The sequence below is a fragment of the Lagopus muta genome, chromosome 2 (assembly GCF_023343835.1).
Source record: "Lagopus muta isolate bLagMut1 chromosome 2, bLagMut1 primary, whole genome shotgun sequence".
NCBI lineage: Eukaryota > Metazoa > Chordata > Aves > Galliformes > Phasianidae > Lagopus > Lagopus muta.
Window position 1 is genome coordinate 88708831 of NC_064434.1, and position 14366 is coordinate 88723196.

A 14366-nucleotide genomic window follows, 5' to 3' on the forward strand; every position below is an offset into this window, starting at 1 on the left:
TGTCTCTCTGATGGGAGCTTCACACATGGGTGTCTGCAGCTGCAAGCTAAACCCCATGTCAATTGCATGCCAAGGGCACCCAGAGGGCTCCACTGAGGTCGCTGCTACTTGCTGCTAGGCTATTTGGAGGTCTGTGAGGTTTTCTAGCAGAGGACAGGGCTTTCCTGCATTTTCCTGAGCATTTTCCTTGGGTGTGTATGGCCATTTTTTATGAAGCAAGATGTATTCTGATTACGTGCCTGTATGCACAATGCTTATGTGTTGCAGCCTTTAATCAGAGCTGGGGCAAATACATCTAAAGAAAACATAAATGTGAACAATGGATTTTTTAGTAATTAAAATCAGTTCCTTCTCTGAAATCTTGATTAATCAACATTAAATATCATAATGCTGCGTGAAATGCCCTTTATCAACAAAAATCAAAACAGGTATAAAAATGCTAAAGGACTTTGGCCTGGAGTGGTCAAATTTCAGAGCAAACACAAAGGGTCAACTCGTGGCACTTGGCTTCTGTATTCTGCTCGTAAGCATCCCCACGTATTTGCTTTGCTCTGTCTGTCTTTTTCCTCCCTGTTCCCCTCTCCATACATCAGTGTCGGGGAGTTCAGACATCACAAGGACCGGTGTTTTTTTTTATTATTATTGTAGTGCCTAATGTGGAATTTAGAATGAGCAACACTCTTTCCTGTCGGTACTTGGAAACTCTTTTGTGTTACGTCCGTCCTTTCTCTGAAGTAATCGCCCAACTATTCCTAGCAATAAAATGTTCCTCTCTAGCCCCATCAGATATGTTAGAAAGATTAGTGAAAGATCTGAAGGCCCAGTTCAGCTGAGTTAAACAAAACTTCCACAGGCTTTAATGTACTCCTTTTATTTTACTGCAGATACTGCCTGAGGACATAGACTAGGAAAAAGGCACCCAGATACTGCCTGATAGAAGCAAGCAATGCACTTTACAACAAGGCTGCGTGTTGTCTAAATGATATAACTTGTACAGGAGGCGTGCCAAGGGAAAGGGACACAGGGAATGGGAGCTGTGCATCTCTAAATCCACTCTTTTTTTTATTTTCTTTAAAATTATTACATTGAAGATTTGTCCAAAATTTCTTACAGTGCTAGAAATTGGACTTGTCTCTCCTGTCAGCTGGGGTAGCAGTGACATTCTTGTATGACCGCAGCTCAGAAGATACACCATTTTCAGTAAGGCAGCTTCCTTGGCACTGATGCCTAACATGTGCTTTGGGGTAGGGAAGGTTTTCCCAAAATTTTTGAATGTATACCTGACAAAAATGGGAGAATTTGTTTTCCTTGCTTCCTGCTGAAGGACTACTTGAGGGAGAACAAAACTCTTGCTGAGAGTTCAGAAAGCCTTAAAGGATGAGGAATTGGCTCCTCCAGGACCCAAGGCACCAGGGATGAAACTGCTCCTCTTTTGGCCTTTCTTTTGAATTCCCTCAGTGGGAGGTTGTAACTTTGGTTTGGGATTGGAAAACCCCCAAATTGGTGCTGGCTCTGCCTTGAGCATCTCTGATGCTTCTGTAATGTATAAATCTATCAGTGTGTCCAAAGGAGGGTAACAAAGGCGGAGAACATTTTAGAGGGCAAAGTGTATGAGGGGTGGGTGAGGTTCCTTTTCTTGTTCAGCAGGGAGCACGGTCTTGTCATGGCGGCTGCAGCTCTTCTCAGGGAGCAGAGGGCAGCACTGAGCTCTGCTCTGTGTGACAGTGACAGGATCCGAGGGAACAGCATGGAGCTGTGTCAGGGGAGGGCAGCTGGGGGTGAGGGACAGGGTCTGCACCAGAGGCGGTGGGCATGGAAGAGGCTGCCCAGGACAGTGGGCACAGCCCTGAGCTGCTGGAGCTCAGGGAGCGTTTGGAAAAGACTCTCAGACATTGGCTTGAATGCTGGGTGGTGCTGTGTGGAGCCAGAGTTGGTCTTCATGATCTGTGTTGATTCCTTCCAACTCGGGCTATTCCATGACTCTGTGATTCTCCTGAGGCAGTGGTCCTGTAGCCCCACTTGCTGTCCTGGTACAGACTGGAGTCTCCTTCAGTTTTGGCTCTTAAAAGAAAGTTTACTTCAATTTAAGGATATTTTTGTGCACTACTTTTTGTTTTGTTTTGTTTTTGTTTGACAGCCATGACAGCCTCTCCTCATTATTATGGAAAATATAGGGTTGGTGGTAATTACTATCTGAGTATGAATGGGAGCAGAAGTGGGCATAGCCTGCACTGGCCTTTCTTTGACAAGGTATAACTTTCTTCTGAATTTCTGTGTTAATTAATGCTTATTTAAAAACCACTTTAATTGGCAGTAAACACCTCAACTTTTTGTACTCATTAAAATGCAGCCATTGATGTGTGATGGATTTTTTAAAGCTTAATTAACTTTCTTTCTGTATATATAACCTATAATAATGACAAATACTGGAAACTGCTTTTTTTTCTCCTTTTTTTTCCCCCTTCATTTTTGGCCATTCTCTTGATATTGCTATCACTTGAAGAAAGGCCATAAAGTGTACCCCAGTTTGGCTGGGCTTGGGAGGTGTGGAGATGATAATGCAACCACTCTGGAAGCTCTTGTCCCACAGCAGCAACTGGAGCCTGAGCTTGCACCCAAGCAAGCAGGATTTGTTGTCCTGTCCTGTCCTTCTCTGCATGTCATGACCACCGTTACTAAAAATGCAGTGTGAAACTTTTTCTCGGGTAAGCTTGCAGGCCTGCTTTTCCCTGAAGCAACATACTCTGTGCATGAAAATTGAAGTGAAAATGGATTTTCTGGTTCTTTTTTAACAAAAAATAGACGCGGGTGGGTTTGTCCTCATGCATATGCATAAACACCAAGTCAAATGAACCAAGAAATCTTTAGGAGTGTTTTTCTCCAGTTTTCTGCCCACATCTCAGCCACAGAACAGGATTTGGTATAAAAGCCTGTACTTTGCTGAAGTGAGTTAGGAATGCAGGCTGTGTTTTTAAAGGACATCAGCACTTTGGACTATGAAATTAGACTCTCAAATCACTTTTGAGTGGGGATGTTGGTTCTTTTTGAAGCACTGATCCTTTGTATACAACAGGATTTACAAACAAGCATAGCGCGGTATAATATGTAATTCATGCAAAATATGTAGTCTGTTTTGTTCAACTATTGCACACAGATACTTTCCCAGTATTCCTTTGCAATTTCTGGTACAATCTTAGATGAGGTGGGTAAATCAGGAGCTTGAAAATGGTGAAGCTGGTTTGGGAAAGCAGCTGTACTCAGTACATTTGAACTCCATGAAATAATCTCATTTCCAGAAGTGCTCACCTCCAAGCTACTACTACTACTCTCAGCAAAATAGGATTTTACTTAAATTACCTTGGAAAATAATCTTCATTCTCCTTTATGCTGTTCGTCTTCTCTAACTCAGTTGATAACCCCAATGCTGTTCAGTTCCTTTCCCTTTATGTGTCTTGAGAAGTGATCAGGCTGACCACCTAAACTCCCCACTGCAGTAACCATAAGCTGAGGTATTCTCTCCTGCTTTCTAAACCATTGCTGACGGCTAACCCCAGTACTTAGTGTCTGTTCTGTCTTGTCTGCTTTACGGGAATCTGCCACTCTGCTAATGGACATAAATCTTTATAGCAGTAGCGTAGTGCTCAGTGACACCTGCTTTTTGGAAGTGTGTGAATCAGTACAGTGCTCCTGTAGGGACAACCAACCTGTAGATGCTTTTTACATCTTTTTACATAGTTCCCTGGCTGGTTGGGTTCAAATAAAAGACCGCAGATTCCTCGTGCCTCACTCCATCTTGCCTGAACTTGCTCCATCCGGCAGGCAGGGATCAGGCCTGTGGCAACGTGTGTGGAGAGCTATGAAGCTTGCGGCCTGCCTGCGGCTGAGCAGTTCTTTTGCACAGCTTGGGAAGAGAATATACAAGATAGGCATCGATTTAAAGCTTGGTTGTACCCGCTCAAGGTAACTCCATCAGAGTGACAGTATTTATGTATTTAAAAAAATGCGTTCACGTGGCTAAATGTGAATGGCAGGCAGTATCTGAACATTAATGCTAACTTTCTTTCTGGGCTGATTTCTAGGCTATCATTAAAATAAAATGCTGCTGCCTGTTAATTTGACCGTGTCAATAAATAAAAATGTCCATAACAAGTGTATGAGGCTAATTAGGATTTTATGGCTGTGTTGTTCTGGTTGATAGTTGTGCTGCCGCCTTGCTGGGTCTTTATGTTTCAGTGATGTACACCTCATTGATGCATAACATGTAACACCTGTTGATGCGTTAAATGTTTAGTCCTGGCAATTGGCCCTCACATCATTTCTGGGTACAAGAGTGCTGTGTAGCAGACTGCAGCTCTCATAATTAGGCTTCCCTAGCTTAGAAGAGCTTTTCTTAAATGAAAACAAAAGCTTCTGAAGTCCTGATGAAGAAGTTTCCCGAAAGTTAGTTAAAAAGGCCAGCACAATTTTCTGTTGCAAAAGAGCAAATTATAGCTGTGGGCTGGCTGGTCTGTGCAGTGGGTCCCTGCAGTAGGATGCTGAAGTCTCAAGGCATAGCTGCTCTTTTCTCTCAGCACACCTCAGCAAGCACACAGTGCTAACAGTGCTGCCATTTCCTAGTCTGTGGTCCCATAAGGAAATATAGGAGTTCTGAAATGACAGCAATATTCTCTGAATACAGGACAAAAGGGAATGGCCTCAAGTTGTACCAGGAGAGGCTCAGGTTGGATGTTAGGAAACATTTCCTCTCAGAAGGAGCAGTGAGGCACTGGCACAGGCTGCCCAGGGAGGTGGTGGAGTCCCTGGAGGTGTTGAAGTACCATATAGATGTGGCACTGAGGGACGTGGTCAGTGGGCATGGTGGGGATGGGCTAGGGGTTGGACTACATGACCTCAGTGGCCTTTCCAGCCTTAATGATTCTATCATTCTATGATCTGAGTATCTGTCGTTCACTGCTATTCACTATCAGGCCTGTCTGAGAATCACATTTGTGATACTGTGATTCAGTAAATAACTGAAATGATTTTCTTGTAGGTGGAGTTTCCTGCAAAATTCAATTAGCTTCAGATTTTGCTTTGAAATGTAAAGATTATGCCTGTTTTATCTTTGTTGAGTTGAACTGCTTTCACCAGATCTACTTGAATTATTGTTTTTAAAATCCTGTTAGTGTCTTAGTTTTAACAGGATTTTTGGCTGTGGATTGCACAAGCCCATTTAACACCACACTTAGCTAGAAATATTATCTTTTGCTGAGAGTGCTGGCTCCTGGCTGTAGCTCCATAATAGAACCGTGCCTGCTGTGGCCTCATGCATTATGAGATGCAGCCCGTGCGGGCAATGAGTAGAGGTACCCACCTCTAGAGGGTTACAGCACTTGTAGCCACATGCCTTGGGAGTCCTGTTCCATGGACGTTTTCAGCATGAATGAACAGGTTCATCTGTTACCTGTTGTAAGGACAGTAGAGATACATTCTGTAAATACATATATGGAGACATATTCTACATAAATAGCTGATTAACAGGACAACAGTACCACGCAAAGACAAAATCAGAGACAAAAGCTGCCCTGCTTGGTATCGGATTCAATAAATGAACACAAAACTTACTTCCAGCATATAAGCCAGCAGTTTTTTTTCTCCACCACCTGAATCCTGTGGTCCTGTAGTGTTTCAAAGCTTAATTTTTCAGACAGCAGTGTGGATGCCAAATGAAAATAAAGGTTATTCAAAAGACTCTACCACTGTTTTCTATTAGATAAAATGGCAGAAATACATAGGAAAGCTAAAGCAGAGAAAGACTTGAATGATCACTTTCAACAAAAGCTAGGTGAGTTTTAATGCAGAGTGTAGATTTTGTTTTTCATTGCTTGCTTTTTGGCAAAAATTCTCTTGTAAAGGAAAGACTGCATCTTTTTTTACTTAAAAACAATTCATTTGGTTTTGCCTGTGATTTATTCATTACCAAGATGTTAATGACTCAACTTCAGGGATTAGTTGTGCTGACTGCTGTGGTGGTATCAGCTCTAGCTCTAGCTGATATGAAAGCAGCCAGCTCAAGCCAAGCACCAGGCATTACAGTTCAAAATCTGAAAACCATATCACTCCATCTTCATACTGACTACTGAGTGTGCGGTGAGAAGAATTGCCGGATGGAACAGTTCAGAACTGTTCAGGAACCTAAAATGGAAATCTTTCAGAGCTTCTGAAGGTTTCCTGTTAGTTTCTGAATGGAGAATTCAAATTTTGGAATATGAAGATGCAGTATATGTTGTATAGAAACATCTTGAAGATTTTTGTTAATATCTTATTTCTCTAGTAAATTTCTCTATTTCATTCTTTTATTTTGCTGCTCAATAAGTAAAATGCTTTCGTTAGTTAAGTGTCTTCTCTGTAATTAGATACCCAAATCATATGTTGGTATTTCAGTATTTTTTTTTATGTATTACATTTTTTGCTATATGGTGGATATTTTCAGTATGAAAATTGCAGCTTACAATGTATGTATATATGGCCTTGCTTAGGTTATGCAATTTCTGTTTCCAACACATCACTTTTGAAAGCATGAATTTCAAAAAACACATGTGGCATAGGTTCACTCTCTTGTATTTCTTGCTTCCAGAGAGCACAGAGCAAATGATTTTTCATTATCTATGTCTTAAAGACTTTGCACACCCTCAGCAATTTCCTCTTATCGATTCCCTTAATATATCTGTATTTGGTTTTAGTGATTGCCGATGACAGGTGTGGAACGGAGCTACGTACACCTGATGCCTCTTCCAGAGATCCTGCTAGTCTTGACCTTCTGGGGTTGGGCAAGGCTGATGTCATATTTTTCTTGGCAGGTAATGCATTATCAAATCAAAACACTTTGCAAATAGCTAAAAATGTCACCAATATTTCAAATTTTTGCCATCAGAAGCTCTCTTTAAGAAATCCTCAACCTTGTACTAAGCAAAGGGGAAAACTAGAGGAGAGAAAGCCAACAAGAAAAGAATCTTGGATTTCTCACCAAATAACTTTTACCAAAATGAAAAATTTCTATAAAAATAGGTGTAACAAGCTATTTTAATTTGATTATTGTTTTTATTTTTCAATGGCAAGATATTTACAGTTCTCCTTTCTCCTCACTGTGTGGCCCTGGGCCTTATTAAATGTGTTCTATTCAAACCCTGCTCTGAAGACCGAAATATTAATTTCCACATGGGCTTTTCTATAGAACTCATCGCTATGGTAACTGAATGTTTCATAAACATTAATGAACTTATTTTCACTGCGCTGCAGTGAGGCATTGGGTGGTGGTATTATTCCCATTTCATGATGAAGAACTCAGGCAGAAAGAGATTAAGTAGGAAAGTGTTCACTAATTTTAAGAAATCTGAGATGCACGCTCTGATTTTTCAGAGAACTTCAGCTGGTTATCTGTTCAAAGCACAGCTCCCATTGCTGTCAGTTGCAGCTGTGAGTTTGGATTTCTTTGTGCTTTCTTTACTTGGATAGAGACTGCTTTAATCCCATTCGTACACGGCCTTTTTAGTTTCTTTCCTCCATCACAATCAGAAAGAACTGAAACTTACTAGTACCAGCCACACATTCTTTCTGCATACTGACTGAAATGGCAACGCTCTACATCATTTTGTCCAAACACCACTTTGCAACTCTGATGCTATAACTAAAATAAGAAATGGACTTAATCTAACTTCTCAAAGATTAAAAAAAGCATTTGTTCTCCTAAAGCTTATTTTTCATGTTTATGAAAGAGAGGAAAATCTGTTGTTTTGAGGTTAATTTGTGGACTGGTGATGTGACTGCAAAGAGCTAAATTGGTGTTTGGAATTTCATGTATTCATCCGGAATTGTTCATTTAAGCAAATAAATCCTGCCTTCCCTCAGTGCAAAAATACTCAATTAAATTTATTAAACACATTTTGTTACTTGGGATGTTTCAAATACACCTAGGTTTTGGCAAGGTTCAGGTTCACAGTCCTTGGCCTGTGGGCATCCCCTTAAATAGGAGGAAGTTTATTAAGATCGTCTTATGTCTTTAGACAGCAGGGCTTTACAGTAGTTTAAGATATCTTGAGGAGCCAGCCCTTAATTTGCATCAGAATACATCATATGGACTCGTGGTTCTTTATTCAGGTCTAATTTTGCAGGCTGCTCTCCTATTCTTTCCTCTAGACCTGCAAGTATAAACAAAAGGCAAAGTTTACTCTCAGATCTCCCCTGAGAGATTTACTTCTGGAGCAAACTTTTGTAGATGTTTTTCTGAAGCAGTGGTTTATAAAACAAGCACTGACCCATCTGAGCTGCAGAAGTGTGTGCAGGCTGCCCTTAATACCATGTTGTTGAATTTTTCTTCCAGCGCTGACTGAAAGAGAGCTTGCCCTTTTCCTCAAATCCCTCCCTGATTGAGAGACGAGTGAGCTGGTAACTACAGTATCCAACAGCTTCACCAAGTCGAGAATGTGATGTCTGTGTAATAACGCTCAATTTTACACACTTCAAATCCATTAGTAGCAATTACCTTACCTGAGGTGTTTTGAGTTAGTTTTAGCACAGCATTCTTGCAGTTCGTAGATAATGAACATAATAATGTATACAGCATTTTCAAGTCTCTGTTTTTAGCTACAATAATGCCATTAGGATTCTATTTAGCAAATGTGTGCTTCATGTGAAAAGTTAAGACTTTTTGTTCATGTTTTTCCCCCCACCTCTTTCTGTTGCACCTCACGTACTTTTCTATGCAGCTCTGTCCCTCCTGCAAGAGCAGGAAAGTGCTTTGGCCACTGTGTGCGTGCAAAGGCAGTGAGGCCTGGGACATTGGTGTGACAACTAGGATGCAGGAGACCTGGGCTTCATTTTAGTCCTGCTGCAGCATCCCAGAAAAGCTGCATTTCTGTGTTCTATTGATGTTCTGAAAAAATTCTTTACTCAGAGAGTGGTGAGGCTGTGGCACAGCTGCCCAGAGAAGCTGTGGCGTCCCATCCTTGGAGGCACTCAAGGCCGAGTTGGATGGGGCTCTGAGCAGCCTGAGTTGGGAGGGTGACAGCCCTGCCCACAGCTGGGGATAGGAGCTCGATGGTCTTTAAGGTCCCTTCCAACCTCAGCCATTCTACAGTTCTATGATTCTATGATTTGTCCTGCTTGCTTGCAACATGGGGATACCAGTGTGCCTGCAGCACCCTGTGACAGCTGTCTGCTTAAACCAGGGTGGGCTGCATGCAGCACGGCTGAAGCTGTTGATGGGCTGTGTGTTGGCAAGAGGTGAGGAGTGAAGCACCTTTCTGTGGGGAAGCAACCCAGTTGTCTACACTTGGAATCCTTGAGCACTATGAATATGCCAGGACTCCTCTGCCACACTGGGCTTTTTCCCCCTTTGGAAAAAGGATTCATAGCCCATGTGGGGGATTGCAGCTGAGAGGAGGACAGTCTGGGAATGTACGGGGAGGATAGTAATACAAAGGTGCCTTCAGTGCATTAAGGCTTAGGCCTGCTTGTTTTCAGCTTGTAAATGGGTCTGGGTGGGATAACTGCCCTCACTCTGGGCTGAGGAGCCACCCCATACACCACCACATCCCTTTCCATGCCCTCTATCTGTGTAGTGACATAAAATTTTTTCAGTGGAGGTTTGGGTTGGGAGAACTCGCATGCCTCTGCACAGCCAAGGTTCTATTCTCTCTGATTTTGGCTATCATCTGAACCAAAAGATACTGCAAATCTACCCCCTCTCCCTTACAGCTTTCTAAGAAAAAAAGTTTTCTTCAGTTTTATCTTTCCAAATAATTTCTTAACAGAGAAGAATAACAGTGCTGGGGAGATATAATTGATGCCTTTGTAGATGCCACTGCTAAGTTGTGTGTAGATCATATCAGCTTGTGAAAAATAGCTCTAAAATTTTATAGTTATACCTTGGTATTAAATTGCCTTTTTTAGTGAGCCACACAAGCTCAAGATGCAAAGAGTATTTGGGTAAGTACACAAAATACTTTGAGAAACAAACTTGTATTTGCAGTTAGTATGTTTAGAAACAGATGATAGCTAACAGTTTGGAGAGACTCCTCTGTTTAAAAAGGGAACATTGTGAACATATCTCAGGCAGAAGTGTATTGTCTCTCCAGCTCTTTTGCACTAGGATGTTCTTCTGAGATAGCTAAATGATTCTGCTGGCACTGAATTGATATTTCTCATCCTTTAGTTGTTGCTGAGACGGTGGCGTATAGGGATGAAGGAGAGCAGAACGTGTCCTCCTTGCTCTGTCTCCCTGCCTGCAGGGCTGCCTCTGGGCAACAAGGCCTCCGTTATGTGCTTCTGGGGCTGAGATTTGTGCTCACCACCTCTGGCACCATCAGCTGCATGTGTGACTGTCACCTCCATCCGTCTGCTGCCCTACGTGTCTGCTTATTTGACAGCCGAGCCCAAAAGCTGACCCCATCTGCAGCCTGCAAACCGAAGGGGAGCTGGGGGAGGCAGATATCACCGCTCAGTCACAGCGTGCCCGGGCTGCTCCAGGGGCAGCGCAGTGAGGCGCTGGCCCTGATCTCTTTGCATTGCCATCACCTACCCTGAAATTAGCAACAGTGCTTCCAAGGTTAGCAGCAAGTTCAGATGCCCAAGTCACAGAGGAGGAGGGTGAATAAAGGACGGTGGTCGCGTATAGTACTAGCAGTTGCCTTAGTATGCGACCTCTGAAGTAGAAAGACTGGGATTTGCATGGAGCTTTTTGCGTTATTGGGCCCATTTATGAAAACCTTTAGTCCTAATTGTAGGGTGCCACAGAGCTTTAACTCAAGAACATATTGGTTTTGTAACTTGATCCCCATATAATCGTCATCTGTGAGCACAACAATTAATGCCTTAATCTGCTGGAACTGCACAGTACCTTTAAATCTGAATTGTCCTGATCATTACAGGTATTGCAAGAGTTAATTCATTTATATTTCACACAGAAATCTAATTAAATCTCACAACAACATGACTGTGAAATGCTTGGGGAGGGACGGGGAGCATGGAGGGAAAGGCCTTTCCTCACGGAGCCGCCATCAAACTTCGCGGCGTGTCATTAATGGAAATGAAATATGTCCTGTTTTGCTTTATGATGAAGTACAAAGTCTTGTGTGTGGAGATGTGTTTTCTAATTTCGTATGGAGCAGCGGAGAGGTCACAAAAGGAGTTTGCTGCTGTGTACTTTCAACTCAGTCTGCAAGAAAATCATATCATGCCTGCTAACCAGCGTCAGTGCGTGGAAGAGACGAAGGCCTTGATGTTGTGGAGAGCCCAGTGCCGGTGGTTGGTCACCTAAGGGAATCCACTTATGACTCTATTACCCAGTAAATTAGCAGAGCGGTTCAGTCAGGTATATTTATCATGAAGAGAACTGAAGATAATTAATACACTGCATTGAATGCAAATTGCACCCACAGCACTTATCTCATTTTCAATTAGCACAAATGTTACAGCACTGCAGGCTTGTTATGGTTTTACCATGGGCTGGGTAATTAATTTCTGTGAGCTACATATCAGACACCTGATAATGCCGTTTATTAATAAATGTCACCCCAGGTATCTGTTAGGAGAGGTAAATAAATTAAATGTTCAGTTGTCTGCCCTGTGCAAATCTATTCTTACACCTCATTGCATCTTTTCACTTGTTTGTTTATCAACGAGAATGACTGCGGAGATTACAATGGCAAACAAAGGAATATGAGGAACAATAATCTGTGCCGAAAAGCGCTGTTGTCTCAGTGGCAGCCCAGCGCTGATGGCAGCAGCATGGCTACGCCTCTCCTGCCTGTGTGGGCCACAGGTAACCCTCCTGCTGAGGACACGGGGCCCGCCACAGGAGGGAAGCTGAAGCACCCACAAATTCTCCACTTTGAAGGAACTGGACAACACTTATCGGTAGGTACTACTGTCCCTAATATCCCTCAGAGCGATTTAACCACTCCTGCCAGAGTCCATGGTTGAAGCTGCAGGTGAACTTGCCTGCTCGTCCTCACCACCAGGGGGACATGGCCAGGCTGCGCTGTGCGACCTCAGGGCTGGAGGCAGCAAGGAGTGGACCGCTCACAGCATTTTTTGGAGGGTTCTCCATGCCTCAGAGCCAAAATCATACCAATTATAGCAAAAAGCAGCAGCCACATATTCTCTGATCTGTTCCAGCCTTTGGAAAACCGGAGAAGCAAGAGGTGGCATGACTTCTGCAGGCTGGTGGAAGATAAAGGAAAGGTTCTTCTGCAGGAATGTGGTAAGGTTTGGAAATGCCATCTCCCCTGTCTGGTGGGTTTTTCTGTTGAGTGGGTGGATCATGTCTGGAAAATTGTATGGCCAACTACTGCTTTTAAGTTCCAACCTCAGTTTTGCCACCATAGTGAGGAAAGGTTTGGTTCTCTCACATGATTTTAAAATTTCAGCAAGTCACACTAATGAAAATAGTTGAAAATGGCCAAAGTAACCTGAAATTCCAAAAAAACCCACCACCACCAAAAAAACCAAACCAAACCAAAACAAAAAAAACCTCACCCCCTATCCCTAAAATCCACACCAAAATAACAGAAAGGCTTTCAGGATTGGAAAATATATGTGGTAGAATCAAAGCTGTTGTTCCTGCTAGCTTCTCTGCCAGCTCCTTCTGCTGAGTCTGTTCAAAGTGTATCTGCTGCTGCTTCAGTTTTCACAGCAGAGACCTGTACCACCAGTGACACTGGTGGCTTTGGAAATCCCTCTCCACTGGGAAGGTCACAAGCACGTAACTGCCATCAGTTTAAGCAGGCTTTATCTAATCTTGGTCTTAGACCACGCAGACTCAGTTAAATTAGCAAAACCTGCATTGCTTGGTTGTAATTCTGCTGATAGATATTTGCTGCATGTTAGTAATTTCTTATTGCAAGCATAGAGTCAAAGCAAGTAGAGCTGTACAGTGTAAATACTTGTATTGTAATGTAAATACTTGTATTTTGATGGACACTGAGGAATTGCATTTGTCTGAATACATTAGAAATCTGAGTATAAACCAAGCTTCACTCTTTCCTCAGAACAAACAGTAATTACAGCCTCCCTCCACTCCCCCCAAGAAAAGTGCAATGCAGCGTACAATTCCATAGATATAAACATATCTAGTAATAGCTCCACTATCAGTGACTTGTAAGTAAGCTATGGGAAAGGAAGCCTCCAGTAGGCAGCTCTTACTGCAGTAGTTTAATCAGTGTGGATTTCAGCAAACATTGCTCTTAGGCAAAGTATTTTCATCCTTTATGCAGATATTCATTATATTTCATGGCCTTCATATGGCAAATAATTTTCATGTGCTTGCTGGTAATTTGGCCTGCTTTCTTACCATCATCAGATGTGATCTTTTGCACTTGCAAGACTTGGAAGATGGGATTTACAACAAGGCTCCTTTAAAATACTGCAGCACTTGAAAATTCAATTAAATAAAAAGTCCTATTTGGATTAAGATTCATATTCTAGCGGAGAACATGTGATCTTAAAGGCCAAGTGACCTGTCAACATCCTCTAAAACTGTGTATGCCAAGCTGAGAGAAATGTATAAACTCACAATTTAAACAATTAAAATAATATTCATACTGAAGAGCTGGCATGATACAGAATTCCTGCAAATTCATTATCTGTTCAGGAACAACGTATACAATAAAAATAGAGACAATAATGCACTTTAGTACCTGAGTGCCACCTATGTGGTGTACTTCCAGTTGGTTCCACAGACTGAAAGACATGGTGGATGCAGTGTGGGCCCCCGCCCTTAGTGTGTGCTTGGCAGGTCAGCTCCCTGCAGGCAGCCCCTGCACCTACTGAGCAAAGCGCAACTGGTGCCAGGGCCATGCTAACCCAACTGTGCCGTGTGGATGGAGGCCTTAGCTTTGCTGGTGACACTGGTGCTGCCTGTGGAGTGAGGATCTGTCGTGGGGAACAAGCATTGTGGGAAAGGCTGTATAGGAAAGGACCCTACACAGTTTATCAGGGTTTTCTGATGGGATTGCCTCTCCAACCTTTCTGCCAAGGGAAAAGTGGGTGTAATGGAGAACCTTGTTTCTGCTGTTATTATTTATGCAAGTCAGAGAATTATGCCTTATCATAGAGGTGAAGATGTTTGATCCACGGGCTGAAGGCTCTGGACAGATGTGTATCTGCAGCAAGCTCATAGGTCTAGAGGAGCAAATCTGTCAAACAGCCCCTTCATTGCAGCTTTGTACAGCTTGTTAGATGTGACGAGGATGATAAGAATGAAGACCATGAACTCAATTAGGAATTCCATGGGAAGCTGATGCCAGGCCCAATGCCAGGTTTGATATGCCATTGTCACTGAAGAGATGCATTGCAGCAGTAAATGAAGTTTTCTAAGCGTGAATGCT